This window comes from Petromyzon marinus, chromosome 11 (genome assembly GCF_048934315.1).
Source record: "Petromyzon marinus isolate PM22_M1 ecotype Great Lakes invasive population chromosome 11, UKy_Petmar_22M1.pri1.0, whole genome shotgun sequence".
Classification (NCBI taxonomy): domain Eukaryota; kingdom Metazoa; phylum Chordata; class Hyperoartia; order Petromyzontiformes; family Petromyzontidae; genus Petromyzon; species Petromyzon marinus.
Genome location: NC_133677.1, coordinates 20,911,172 through 20,922,988, shown reverse-complemented (window position 1 = coordinate 20,922,988; position 11,817 = coordinate 20,911,172). Strand labels below are relative to the sequence as shown.

The 11,817-nt window shown below is 47.4% G+C and overlaps 1 long non-coding RNA gene across 4 annotated transcripts; it reads right to left on the bottom strand.

The window, feature by feature from the left end:
- Positions 1–4,181: 4,181 nt before the first annotated feature.
- On the bottom strand, positions 4,182–9,652 carry LOC142924297 (uncharacterized). 4 transcript variants are annotated; one of them, XR_012941483.1, is made up of 5 exons: positions 9,532–9,652; positions 7,219–7,382; positions 5,909–6,149; positions 5,165–5,300; positions 4,182–4,770 (listed from the first exon to the last, which is right to left on the bottom strand). It is a non-coding gene; the product is annotated as an uncharacterized LOC142924297 (long non-coding RNA). The 4 variants fall into 4 exon arrangements; XR_012941484.1 differs by having other exon boundaries at positions 7,219–7,299; positions 9,532–9,650; XR_012941485.1 differs by lacking the exon at positions 7,219–7,382 and having other exon boundaries at positions 9,532–9,647.
- Between the last annotated feature and the right edge of the window lie 2,165 nt (positions 9,653–11,817).

Sequence of the window (11,817 nt, the reverse complement as noted above, 5' to 3'; positions counted from 1 at the left end):
CCCCAGCGGTGCCACATGGAGAATGAGCAGGCAGAGAAGACTGGTGACGACTCACTGCTGAAGGGATCCGAGGAGGAATCAAGCAACGAGGATTCGTCAACTGTCTTCTACAGCGTATAAATCTACTCTGACTTTTAAAGGAGGCTGCTATCCTAACTCTGTTTGCACGTGGACAAGGACATTGCAGTCGAGGACTATCTGTATATATATTAATAAATACGTTCATGATTTAACATGTCTCAATCATCTCATGTCTTTTCATACGAATCACGATGTGAATGAGGAAAACTAGAAATTATTGTTATTTTGTATATATTTTAAATTTTGGTTTAACATGTAGGCTTTCGCGCCCAATATCATCCATAGAGGTGTTTTTTGGATTAGATCGCATACATATATAAACGTGTCGTTAAAACCCGCCACCACTCGACACAGCCAACTAGTAGGGTTGTCACGGAAACAGAACAAGCCAATTCGTCACTGGTACTTTGGAGAGCCAAGCCACAACATTTACAATCGGAGAACGACGTTTTGCCAGTAATTACAACTAGCTTCATCAGGCGACAGCCAGATTTGTGGCACTCTCGCGCAAAGTGGGGGGGGGGGAGATTACCGAGTCAACGTACATTATGCATGTGCATTATGAGAGCCCTTTGATCTTGTCCTTCCTGTCTATTGTGTATTAAAATAGCCGTACCAATGGTAATCCCTATTGAAGTATGCTGCCCTTTATAGGCATGCATTTAAATAATGTATTATTTGTTGGCACCCATGTTCAGCAGTAGCAGAACACACGTGCCAACAAGGACACTCAGTTGATTTTAATGTTGAAATTCTGTGCAAAACTAGCTACTACTGCCCAAGAATAATTCGAGAATCTATCGAAATTGGAAGAAAAATTTACAGTTCGGATAGCTACCGCCTTTCTGCTGTGTGGAAGCGACTCATCAAATAGTACATTAGATGAAACTCCGAGTACCCACTCAGGAGGTATAGTGGTAAAGCAGTGGAGGAAAAAAAAGCAAATTTTTTAATTTGCCCTTGTTGAATGATAGAGCCGATACACACAGCAAGCGAGATTAAGAAAGCGCATCGGAAGAAATACCGGAGGAGAGAGAGAAGACAATTGCTTGCTGGAGAAGGAAAGGCATTCCTACCGAGGGAGACAAGTTGACAAAGATTTTGATAATGGGAACCGGTGGCGTGGCTCGATCTTCCCTATGTACGCAACATGCTACCGAAAGAAAACAGAAAATCCTATTCAAAGGCTAAAATAAGCTCCATTTTTTGTATAAGAGCCCGATAAACAATAACCCCATCCATAGACTGAGGAAGAGAGGGAAGAGCCTGAACAAAGGGGAGGAGATTACGACGGAGATGGGTTGGAGGTGGAGAGAAGGGGAGAGGGGAGGCCGTAAAGGCAGCTGCACATTCAAGGAAAGCGGTGTAGAAAGAGTTGAACGGGGACATGGAGACAGTAGAGACAAGGGTGGAGAAAGAGGAAGGGAGGATCTTTCAGTGCTCGCTACAGGAAACCCACAAAACTGAATTTCCTAAACTCGTGTCGCCTCCGTGACAGCAGCACCACCAACGCCACAGACTCACGCTCCCCAAATCGACAATACCATCTCCATTGCCGACCAGCCACGAGATGGCTGCTCTCAACACCTCGGTCGTGGTGTATGCAGCAAAAGACTTCCGGCTGGTGAGCAACCGGCCATTGCGAGGGTTGGAAAGAAACTGAAGCACGGGGCGACTCCCACAACCTTCGGGTATTTCCAAACTGGATGACGTCTTGGGATGAAGCTAGAAGTAAGCCAAATCTGCACTCAATAAATGGGACAAAGATTCCAGAGAAGCCTCCAGAAATGTCACAGGAGGCTCGGGTGTGAGAAACCAGACTCCATGTGGGGTCCTCCAGACCTTTGCCCTCCAGTTCATCAACATTTGTAAAAGCAGGACGTCTCAAAGGTACGTAGCATGGGTGAGGTAAGAGGTTGAGAACCACGTTCCGAGATTAGGCGCTTTGACTGGTTGGGGTCCGAGTTAACGTTTAATGGAGCTCACCCTACGACATTATGGATAGAAGGGTAGTGTGCCGGCACAATCAGGACACCCTGCTACACCTAAACACTCTGCTGCACCAAACTCCCTGGTACAGCTAAACACTGGCACGATTGCGCTCAAATACACACAAACTCTCGCTCGGCCAGTTGGTACACAGGTTGTCAGTTGTGGGGGACGCGGGCCCCCGGCTCCCCCCCCCCGGGGGAGGGCTGATCTCGGGAGGGCTGCGGGCTCCGGACTCCTCGCTCGAGTGAGAGCAGCCGCTACTCGACTCCTCGCTCGCGGTGAGAGGGCTGCCGCTCTCCGGCTCCTCTCCTCGCGCCGCAGCCCCTCGGATCCGCGGGTCCTGTTTGTGGGGCATAGCTCGGGGCTGGCACGTGGCTGCCTGGAATCAATCCGTCGCTTCTCAGCCACTCAAACGCGACGTCTCCGCTCACACAACCCCGCGCACCACTCACACGAACTGAACGGGGGATCAGGGGTCAGAGGGCAATGACGTCCTTCGCACACGCATTGCTGCCGATGCCGGGCAATGGAGATTGTTTAAAGGGCTGCGGGGCGGGGATTTGGAGTCAGTTTTAGAGCGACACACCAATCGCACGCGCGGGACGGGGGGGTCGGGGGTTAGAGGGCAGGGACGTCACTCATACACGCATAGCCGATTGGGGGGCTGTATTGGAGATTATTTAAAGGGCTGTGGGGGCGGATATTCGGGATTGGTGTTAGCCCGCAGTCACGAAAGCTTTAAATCCAAATTTATGTTAAGTGTAATGTGTTGGTGTTAATAAATAGTGTTGCCTCCCAAGAAGTTGTGTGCACCTATCTCAGCCCATTACATATAAGTGTAGACATGATTATGTAATTCTTGTGTTCATACAAGTGTAGTGACACAGCGCTGACTGCTGTCCAGCAGCGGCAACTGCAGTGGAAAGTTTGCACACACGCCGTTGAGCATATATACGGGTATGCCGGCCAGGCAGAGGAATTGGGGCAAGGGTCATGGAAGACCTCATAGGGAAGCCTCTGGAACCCTCTGGTCGGTTCGAGAAGGGAGGCGTGGATAGGGCAGAGCCAAGCCGCGCCGAGTAGAATATAGAATATAATATAAGCAGCGGAGAGCGAGAGCTCCGGGCTGCCGGTTCTGGGAGTGGACTCGTCTCGTCGTCGCTGTCGTTGCCACCGCATTCGCCCAATCATTGCGTGGCCAGACAGTAGCTGGCCTTCTCGGTCGACGCCGTCGGTGCAACACGGACAGGGTCGTGTCTAGGCCGGGCTCTATGGCAACGTGGTCGAGTGAGGCCGGAGTTGGTGTGAACAAGATAATAAAGAGACGATGTCTCCTGCAACTACCTCGTCTTCGACAGTGTGTGCGACACACACCACACGTCGGAAGGAGAACACTTCACAAGTATAAATGCTGCCTGTGTCAGTCGAGTCACATTTGCTCTAATTTATTTTGGTGACCTAAGACAGGAGAAGCAAAATGCACTTCTTCAGGAAGTGATATTTTTTTCATAATGCAGAGGCTGTGCCTGATACACATCTTTCATGTGTTGTTTGGCAACCCTGGTGCCCAGTAAACGCCATATGGCCAGATCTTTGCATTGAATTCCAAGTATTAATTCCTCCATACTTGTGCACAGTTGAGTTTTTATTCCATTCCCTTCATGAACCATGTCTTTGAACTTTACATCATAGTAAGATAGTACATGCCGATGAATAATTAATAGATGCTTGAAAACATCTATCCCCAACCATCTGCCTGTGTTTGGCCTAAAACCCAATCACCCAGAATGCCCAAATTCACCTTACATACTCTAGGAATGTAAGCAGGTTAATGCTTGGATATCCATCACAATCATTACCCCCAAATGTGAAGACATGTCACGAGACTCGCTGACTTTTCTTAAAATACTTGAGAAATACAAATCATAGCTGAATATTTTCAATTCCATGTGTATAAGCCTTTGTCTCAGATTTATTGTAAAATAAATATACATGTACAATATAAACATTCAAATATCAGAAAATATTTAATGTATGTTGAATTTCTTTCACACTGTACATAACCAACCATGCTAAACAAGACATGATAAAAACAATCCAAGTCATGGTTTGCATACAATATGCAACTTTGGTTTATTGATTACAAGTTACATAAAAGGTTCTGAAATTTTACAATACAGGTATAGTGCAATCTAAATAAGCAAATGTACTTTTACAGTGATTTCCCAAATGTTTATAACTACACAAATACTAGCATGTATGTTCCCAATAAAGTAGTCTCCTTCCAAAATGGCTAAAACCAAAATAAGTTTAGTTGTGCTCACAATATTTTTCACATATCCGTTCTCTTTCAAGTGACATTTGAGTCTGCATGGATTTGCTGTGCAAAATACTGCTGCAACCATTCACTAACTCCAACCCTGAACGAACTTCATCACATTTTTCCAATACTTTGTTGTGGCACTTCCATTAACAGGGCAATTACTGTGCCCCATGGGCCCCACAAGTTCACAAGTAATTGCGATTCACACCACAGCACCTGAAGTACCATTGATGTTTAACAACCATGAATTAGCAGGACCAAGCGAACGTATCCTTCTGAGTACAAACCTCGACCACCGCCTTAAAATGCAGCCATCCTTGTTCTCCTTGATGGTGTCAACCAGCTCTTTCAGACGCGACAGGTGGTACACGGCCCTGAGAAGAGACACGATTGAGAGAAAATTACTTGGTTGACTTATTATAATGGTGGAAGCCAGAAAAATCTCACCAAGTCTCAGGCAGGTTTGGCAGTGATATTTTGCAAATTTCATCAGCGAGTGGTATGTGAGAGGAAATCGGAGAACCCGGTGAAAACAGAGGGAGTAAAATGCAAAACTCCGGATATAGATTCAAGATTCCATTGCTGTATTACTAACTCCTGGTTACCTAGCAGCCAAAATCTATAATATATGCTATTACCAAATAGTCTCCCATCCAAGTAATAACCAGGCTTACCTGCTTAGCTTATAACATTCATAATCTGACATCATACTTAGAGGCGGTGCAGCCTCTATGCTGTGCGTGAGTGTGAATATAAAGATAAATTCACAATGGCGTGGAGGGGTTTTCCCAGGGACGATCAGCCCCTAGGAAGACGTCCGTGTTGAAGCTGCCCGGGGAGGGGGCCTCCAAGCCGGGGGATTCCAACTCCTTGCGCACCCTGCTCAGCAGCTCCTCCAATGAGGCTGTGCATCAAGAATCACGCATCGCACGTCACAACCACATGGGTGGCCGCTCAGTCGTCTCTGTGAGAAAAGACTGAATATGTACCTGAAAACATATGAAATGTCATCTGCTATATACAGACTATATATATATACACACACACACCTAGGGATCTAAGGTCCTCTGACACGGGCTCCTCGTTGGCTACATTCGTAAGGCCGGAGATGTCCAAATCTTTGAGCCACTCTGGGTACTTTGGTCTGCTTTGCGGGCTCTGAGCGGCACCTGCTCTCTTCGTGCTGGTATCCGTCTCGTGGCTGCTGGTCTGGGAGTCCACATCGCAGTCACGCAGCCAGGCTGGGTACCTGAGCTCAGGAATGCTCGTGATCCCCGACACATCCAGCTCATCCTTTTGGCTTGTCAACCACCTGGGATAGGTACTTGTCGCACAGCCGCCGTTCGGCAAGTGCTCACGCCTAGTTGCTTCACTGCTCCGTAAGTACAACAAAACATTCTTCTGGTTAGAAAAGAAATAATTTTTGGGCTTTGCCGACTCATTTAATGGCATCAGGGCCTTGTTGCTTCTCGCTGTTGAGCTCAACCGTTCAGTTGGCTTATTGCCCCTCACCAATGATGCGCCGAGGCTGTGCGCGGTGACCCCGAGAGATGACCGCTTGCCTCTGTGCGACACTGCGAGGTCTCGGTGGGCGCCAGGCGAGCGGAACAAGGACTTGGAGGAACCGTCAACTGGCGCCTCTAGGAGCTGGTCCGTGGTTAGACTGACCGTCGGGCTATAAGCACTGACCGCTGCAGCGCAGCAGTGAGGCTGCACGTGCCCGAGATGAGGTCCTCCACAGGCAGCATGCCACCTGCAATGTAAGACCCACAGACATTTTACTGGTACACAATGAATTTGCTCTCCCCTAGATTCCTTGACCCCTGAACGGCAATCCTGCAATGTTGCCTTACTTTGCACCATCAGTAACTAATGATGTTATCCATTTGTGGAGTTTGTGAGAATATGGGATAAATCAGTGCATGAGCTGTTATTGTTTAAACTTCAGATGTGTCCAGTCTAGGATCTGCAAATTTTGACACAAAGGTTGGAGGATCACTTAGATTTCACAAACTTTACAAACTCGATAATCAGTGAAGTTGCTGGAAGATGACAGGAGAAAGAAATGCATGCACCGACCTATCTGTTCAGACCTATGCTATCCTCTCATATGCGTGTGCTTACTGTGGATAGTTTTCTCTGACATAAAATGAACTCATTAATGGAATTTGCCAAGCATCCCAGTGTGGGACTCTCACGAAAATGTATCTTTAGACCTTATTAAGGGTTTTTTTTCTAGGGGAATTACATTACATTCATGATAGCATAGCATAATTGACAAGCACCCAGTACAAGCAAATAAATGGGGTTCTCCTCTCCAATTATCCCCCCTCCAGTCAACTAGCTTCGATACCTTATGAGACCTCCTTTGCCAGTAACAAGATATAGTAATAGGTTTTTACCCTTTTATCTGGCACAAAAACTGACACCTTTATACAAGGGATCATGTTTGCGATAACCACAACGCAAGTAGTCAAAATGCAAACAAGAAGACGCTAAGAATAAGAAGACGCCTTTTTGCGTCTTCTGGTCCAACACCAGTGGAGACTGGGATCTCAGAAAAGCCATCTCGGGTGTGGACCAATCAAATTCAAGGACAGTGCATATTATCAGAGTTGTCTTTTTTGTTTGCATTTTGACTACTTGTGTTGTGGTTATTGCAAACATGATCCCTTGTATAAAGGTGTCAGTTTTTGTGCCAGATAAAAGGGTAAAAACCTATTACTATAGCTTCAATACCATTGCACCGCGTGCACACTCGATAGCCACTCGAGTGCAAGCACCACGGAGCGATTCCTCGCGTGGCGAGAGGCGCAACCCACCCTCATCCACACTGTGCATCCTCCTCTCCTCCGCGCGTCTCCGCTCCGCCATGCTGCGCGGCGCTGTGCTCTGCACGTATCCTGGGTGGCGGTGACGCACAGATTCCGCTCTGCTCAAAGTCCTCGATGTAGGCGTCCAGCGCACCGCTCGCCTACGAGCAGCACTGCTCTCCGCACACCACAGGGCTGCGCTAGCCCCCGCTTCCGGTCCGGAGCAGCGTGCTGCCCAGGCTGCCGCGAGGGCTTGTGTCCGTCACCGTGCTGTCGCCCGAAGGGCTGTTTGTCTCACCACCGTTGCAGTACATTTTGTACGATTTGGGATGCCTGGACCGGATGGGGCCAGGGAGAGGAATGGCTGTGGCTACAAGGTCACCACTGGTCCTGGTATGGGGGGCACCATGAGGAGCTGCTGTGTGCGGAAAGTGGGTCCGCTGTCGCAACGCGATCGCATGGGCCAGTGTCGACCACTTCGCGTTAGGTCTCTTAAGCTACTGTGGCTGTTGTCCTTTTTTCAACAAAAATTCCAGCCTTTCCCATGGTTTCCTTCATCACACCTGCAAGCTCTATGTACAATTGAAGTGTCATAAATGCACTACCTGCCTACTACTACATTATGAATGATATACATTTAAGAATTAGCTGGAGACAACTCCATGTTTAAAACACACTGTATTCAAAAGAGAAGGCTTAACATTTAACATTGGTTAACGTTTGGCATGCACACCTGCATATAAAAAAATTTCCGTACTACTAATACAATGAATGCTAAATATTAAGTGGTATTACAGTAGTATGACTACTTATATTTATATATTATCGCACCTCCGAAGAGCACGGTTGGCTTTGTACGATGCGAAAGAGGTTCAACACACATACAGAATACAATACTTTCCGAGCACATTATGCGTACCGAACCTCCAAGTTCCTTACCCTACCCTGAATAAGAATGTGTGCGGAGTACAGCTCCTTTTTAAATCCATTGCTGGCTGACAGCTGTCCCATGCTATGCAGCTCCCAGGGGGAGGGGTTATTTACCATACTTCACCACGCTGGTCAGTGTGAGTTTGGTGATGGCAGGGGGCTATAGAAGTGCATTACAACCATGTACTGAATATTGCTGCACTGATGGCAGGGGGCTATAGAAGTGCATTACAACCACGTACTGAACATAGCTGCATTGGTGGCAGGGGGCTATAGAAGTTCATTACAACCACGTACTGAATATTGCTGCATGGATGGCAGGGGGCTATAGAAGTACATTACAACCACGTACTGAATATTGCTGCACTGGTGGCAGGGGGCTATAGAAGTTCATTACAACCACGTACTGAATATTGCTGAACTGGTGGCAGGGGGCTATAGAAGTGCATTACAACCACGTACTGAATATTGCTGCACTGATGGCAGGGGGCTATAGAAGTACATTACAACCACGTACTGAAAATTGCTGCACTTGTGGCAGGGGGCTATAGAAGTACATTACAACCACGTACTGAATATTGCTGCACTGATGGCAGGGGGCTATAGAAGTACATTACAACCACGTGCTGAATATTGCTGCACTGGTGGCAGGGGGCTATAGAAGTACATTACAACCACGTACTGAATATTGCTGCATTGATGGCAGGGGGCTATAGAAGTACATTACAACCACGTACTGCATATTGCTGCACTGATGGCAGGGGGCTATAGAAGTGCATTACAACCACGTACTGAATATTGCTGCACTGGTGGCAGGGGGCTATAGAAGTACATTACAACCACGTACTGAATATTGCTGCACTGGTGGCAGGGGGCTATAGAAGTGCATTACAACCATGTGCTGAATATTGCTGCACTGGTGGCAGGGGAGCTATAGAAGTACATTACAACCACGTACTGAATATTGCTGCACTGATGCTCACCACGTGAGAGCCACACAGCAGGACAATGCTATACTGTACAATATTGAAATGATTCTCCTACAAATACTAAACATTATTGTCTTAACAATCAATACTACTTTTAACATGAACAATAACTAATAAATGCACGCGTAGTAATCGCCGTGCTAACCCTTAGCGTGCAATGTGAGCAGAACTTGTGTTGTAAGTCGTACCCAGTCCATTACCGTGCCACACACTCCCATTAACAAACCAACGACATTTACTGAATGTCCTCCTCCTTTACACGGCACAACCAGACAACACTTTGCACACCGAAGTGTCCAAGCCGCGTGCTGAGTGAAGCAAACCCCATTCACTCTGCGCTCAGCGTTCAACAAAGTTGAACCTGGCTCGCCCTCACGCCTGCCCATCTCTCTCCGTCTCTCACCGGAGATTATTCCATTGATCGTCTTCGCCTTGCCGTCCAGAGATCCGTGTGGATTATCCGTGAGGGTAGTTAAAGGTCGCGGTTATTCGGAGAAGTTTTTTAAATTAATTTTCCCGCCACAACCGCCGCGTCGCCAACGGCCACTGAAGGCGATGTCCGAGACGCGCGGCCTGCGCATGCGCACTGAGGGTTGAGAGAAACCTGCGGGGAGGGGCAGCGGGGGGCGGGGAAGCCGCCGCCGTTGGCCACACCCACATTCTGGCCACGCCTATATTGAACCGACGTCACGGTGACATCATTCTGGGTCGGACTTTATCGTGGGCTGGCTGTGCACGCGAGGAGCTCCTGACTTCTGACTCTGAATTCGAGAAAAAATCAAAGATTCACGATGTCTACCTTCGTCGAGATAGGTAAAGTTTAACGTTAGTGTTAGGGATGTGTGTTTGTGTTAAATGTTGAGCCTGTGGACAAAACTGCTGGGGATGTGCCAGATGTCTCCATCTAACGTTAAGGAGGTTGGAGCCTGGGTAGTGCATACCAGGTGTTACAGGCTACATGATGGGAAGCAGAAGGCATTCTAGTAAAATAGTTTTTTGTTTGTACGTTAATGCTCCTCCTTTTCCTTTACCAACCCATACTCACTTTCATGGTGAAGTATGTGCAAATAACCAACACGATTCGTGCGTTCGTCAAGAGGCTCTCCAGCAGGGGATTTGCAAAAGGCCGTACAGGAGCAGTTTTGTGAAAATCATTGATCCTTTCATAATGTACATCTATGATTTATTATTATTGTTCATGTGGGTAACCTCGGCAAGGGGGGAAGCAAGGTCGGGAAGAGCGGGGGATGGGGCCGCTTTTGACCACGCCCATATTTAGGTAACGTCACGCCCTTTTGCTGTGACGTCACTATAGCGGGGAGTTATCCTTGGCTGGCTGTGCATGAGGAGCCCCCGAGTTCTAACTCAAAAGATCAGAGATTAGACCAAAGATTCATGATGTCCACATTTGTTGAGATAGGTAAAGTGTAATGTTCGTGCTATGACGGGGCTTTGGGCCAGTTTTAAATATTGAGATCTCGTCAGTGTTTTAATCGGACGCTCAGCAGGGTTTGAGCCAGCATAGTGCATAACAGGTCTAAAAGTGTGGTGTCGGGCTACATGGTGGGCAGCAAAGGGCAGTCCATCAAAATTGGTTGTACTATACATACTATACGTCTTCACCAACCCACATTAACCAGAGTGGTGAAATGTTGATTTGAAGCTTTCGTGACTGCAAGGATCCATACTCTTTGGTTCTATTGGGTAAAGTCACGTAGGTAAAAAATAAAACAACAAAAATCACGACGTTTCGGCCACAACACAAGTGGCCTTCTTCAGGTGAAGGAACAGAACTGTCAGGACGACAGCACTTCAATTGAAATGTGGTCAAGTAACCACCATGATCTGTGTGGTCACGGGGAAGCTCTCGCAGAAGCTGACAAGCTTCCATCTTGGCAGTAATCATGTTGCCTCTTTTTTTACTCTCAGCGTCTCTGCAGCGCTTGCAGCGCTCGCACTCCTCGCCCCATGCACCCCCCACCCTCCCCCTCTCTGACTTATTTAACTGCCCTAACCCTGGTTTCTCTCCCACTTCAGTAAAACAGTTTCCTTGCTGTGGTTGTCACACCTGATGTTGATAGCTTGTGTTGCATGCGAAACGTGGTGATTTATTTATATTTCTATTTTTTGTTTTTTTTTCACCTACGTGACTTTACCGAAAGAACCAAAGAGTATAGCTGACAAGCTGTCAGGGCAAAAATGACTTTGCATATTCTAACTAATATTTTTTGCCCTGGTTTGTGTCTGACCATGCTGGGCACGGCTTTGCTTAAAGTGTACGATATTCAATGGGGTAAAAGTCCCCTAATGGTAATACAACTTTATACCACAGGTGTACTCACACTGGAGCAGCGTCGACATTTATGAGAAAGCTTTACACATGAGTACCATGTGCGGTTCTTTACCGACATTCCCATCCCTGCACCTGCCTCCCCTGTCCCTAATGCAATGAACCCTCTACCCCCACATTACCTATGCAGAGCTCGTGGAGAGAATGAATGAGGAGGAGGGAGCGGAGGGACATGAGGCTCAGCCTTCAACGGTGCCGCAAGACTTTTCGACGTCATCATTTCAATCTACCCTGGCTCAGGTACGATGCGGCACAACGTGGATTTGCACAGCCTATAAATTAGCTTGGCTAATGTCAAAGATGGGAGATTCCTGGTATTTACAGATTTAGTTGTTGTTT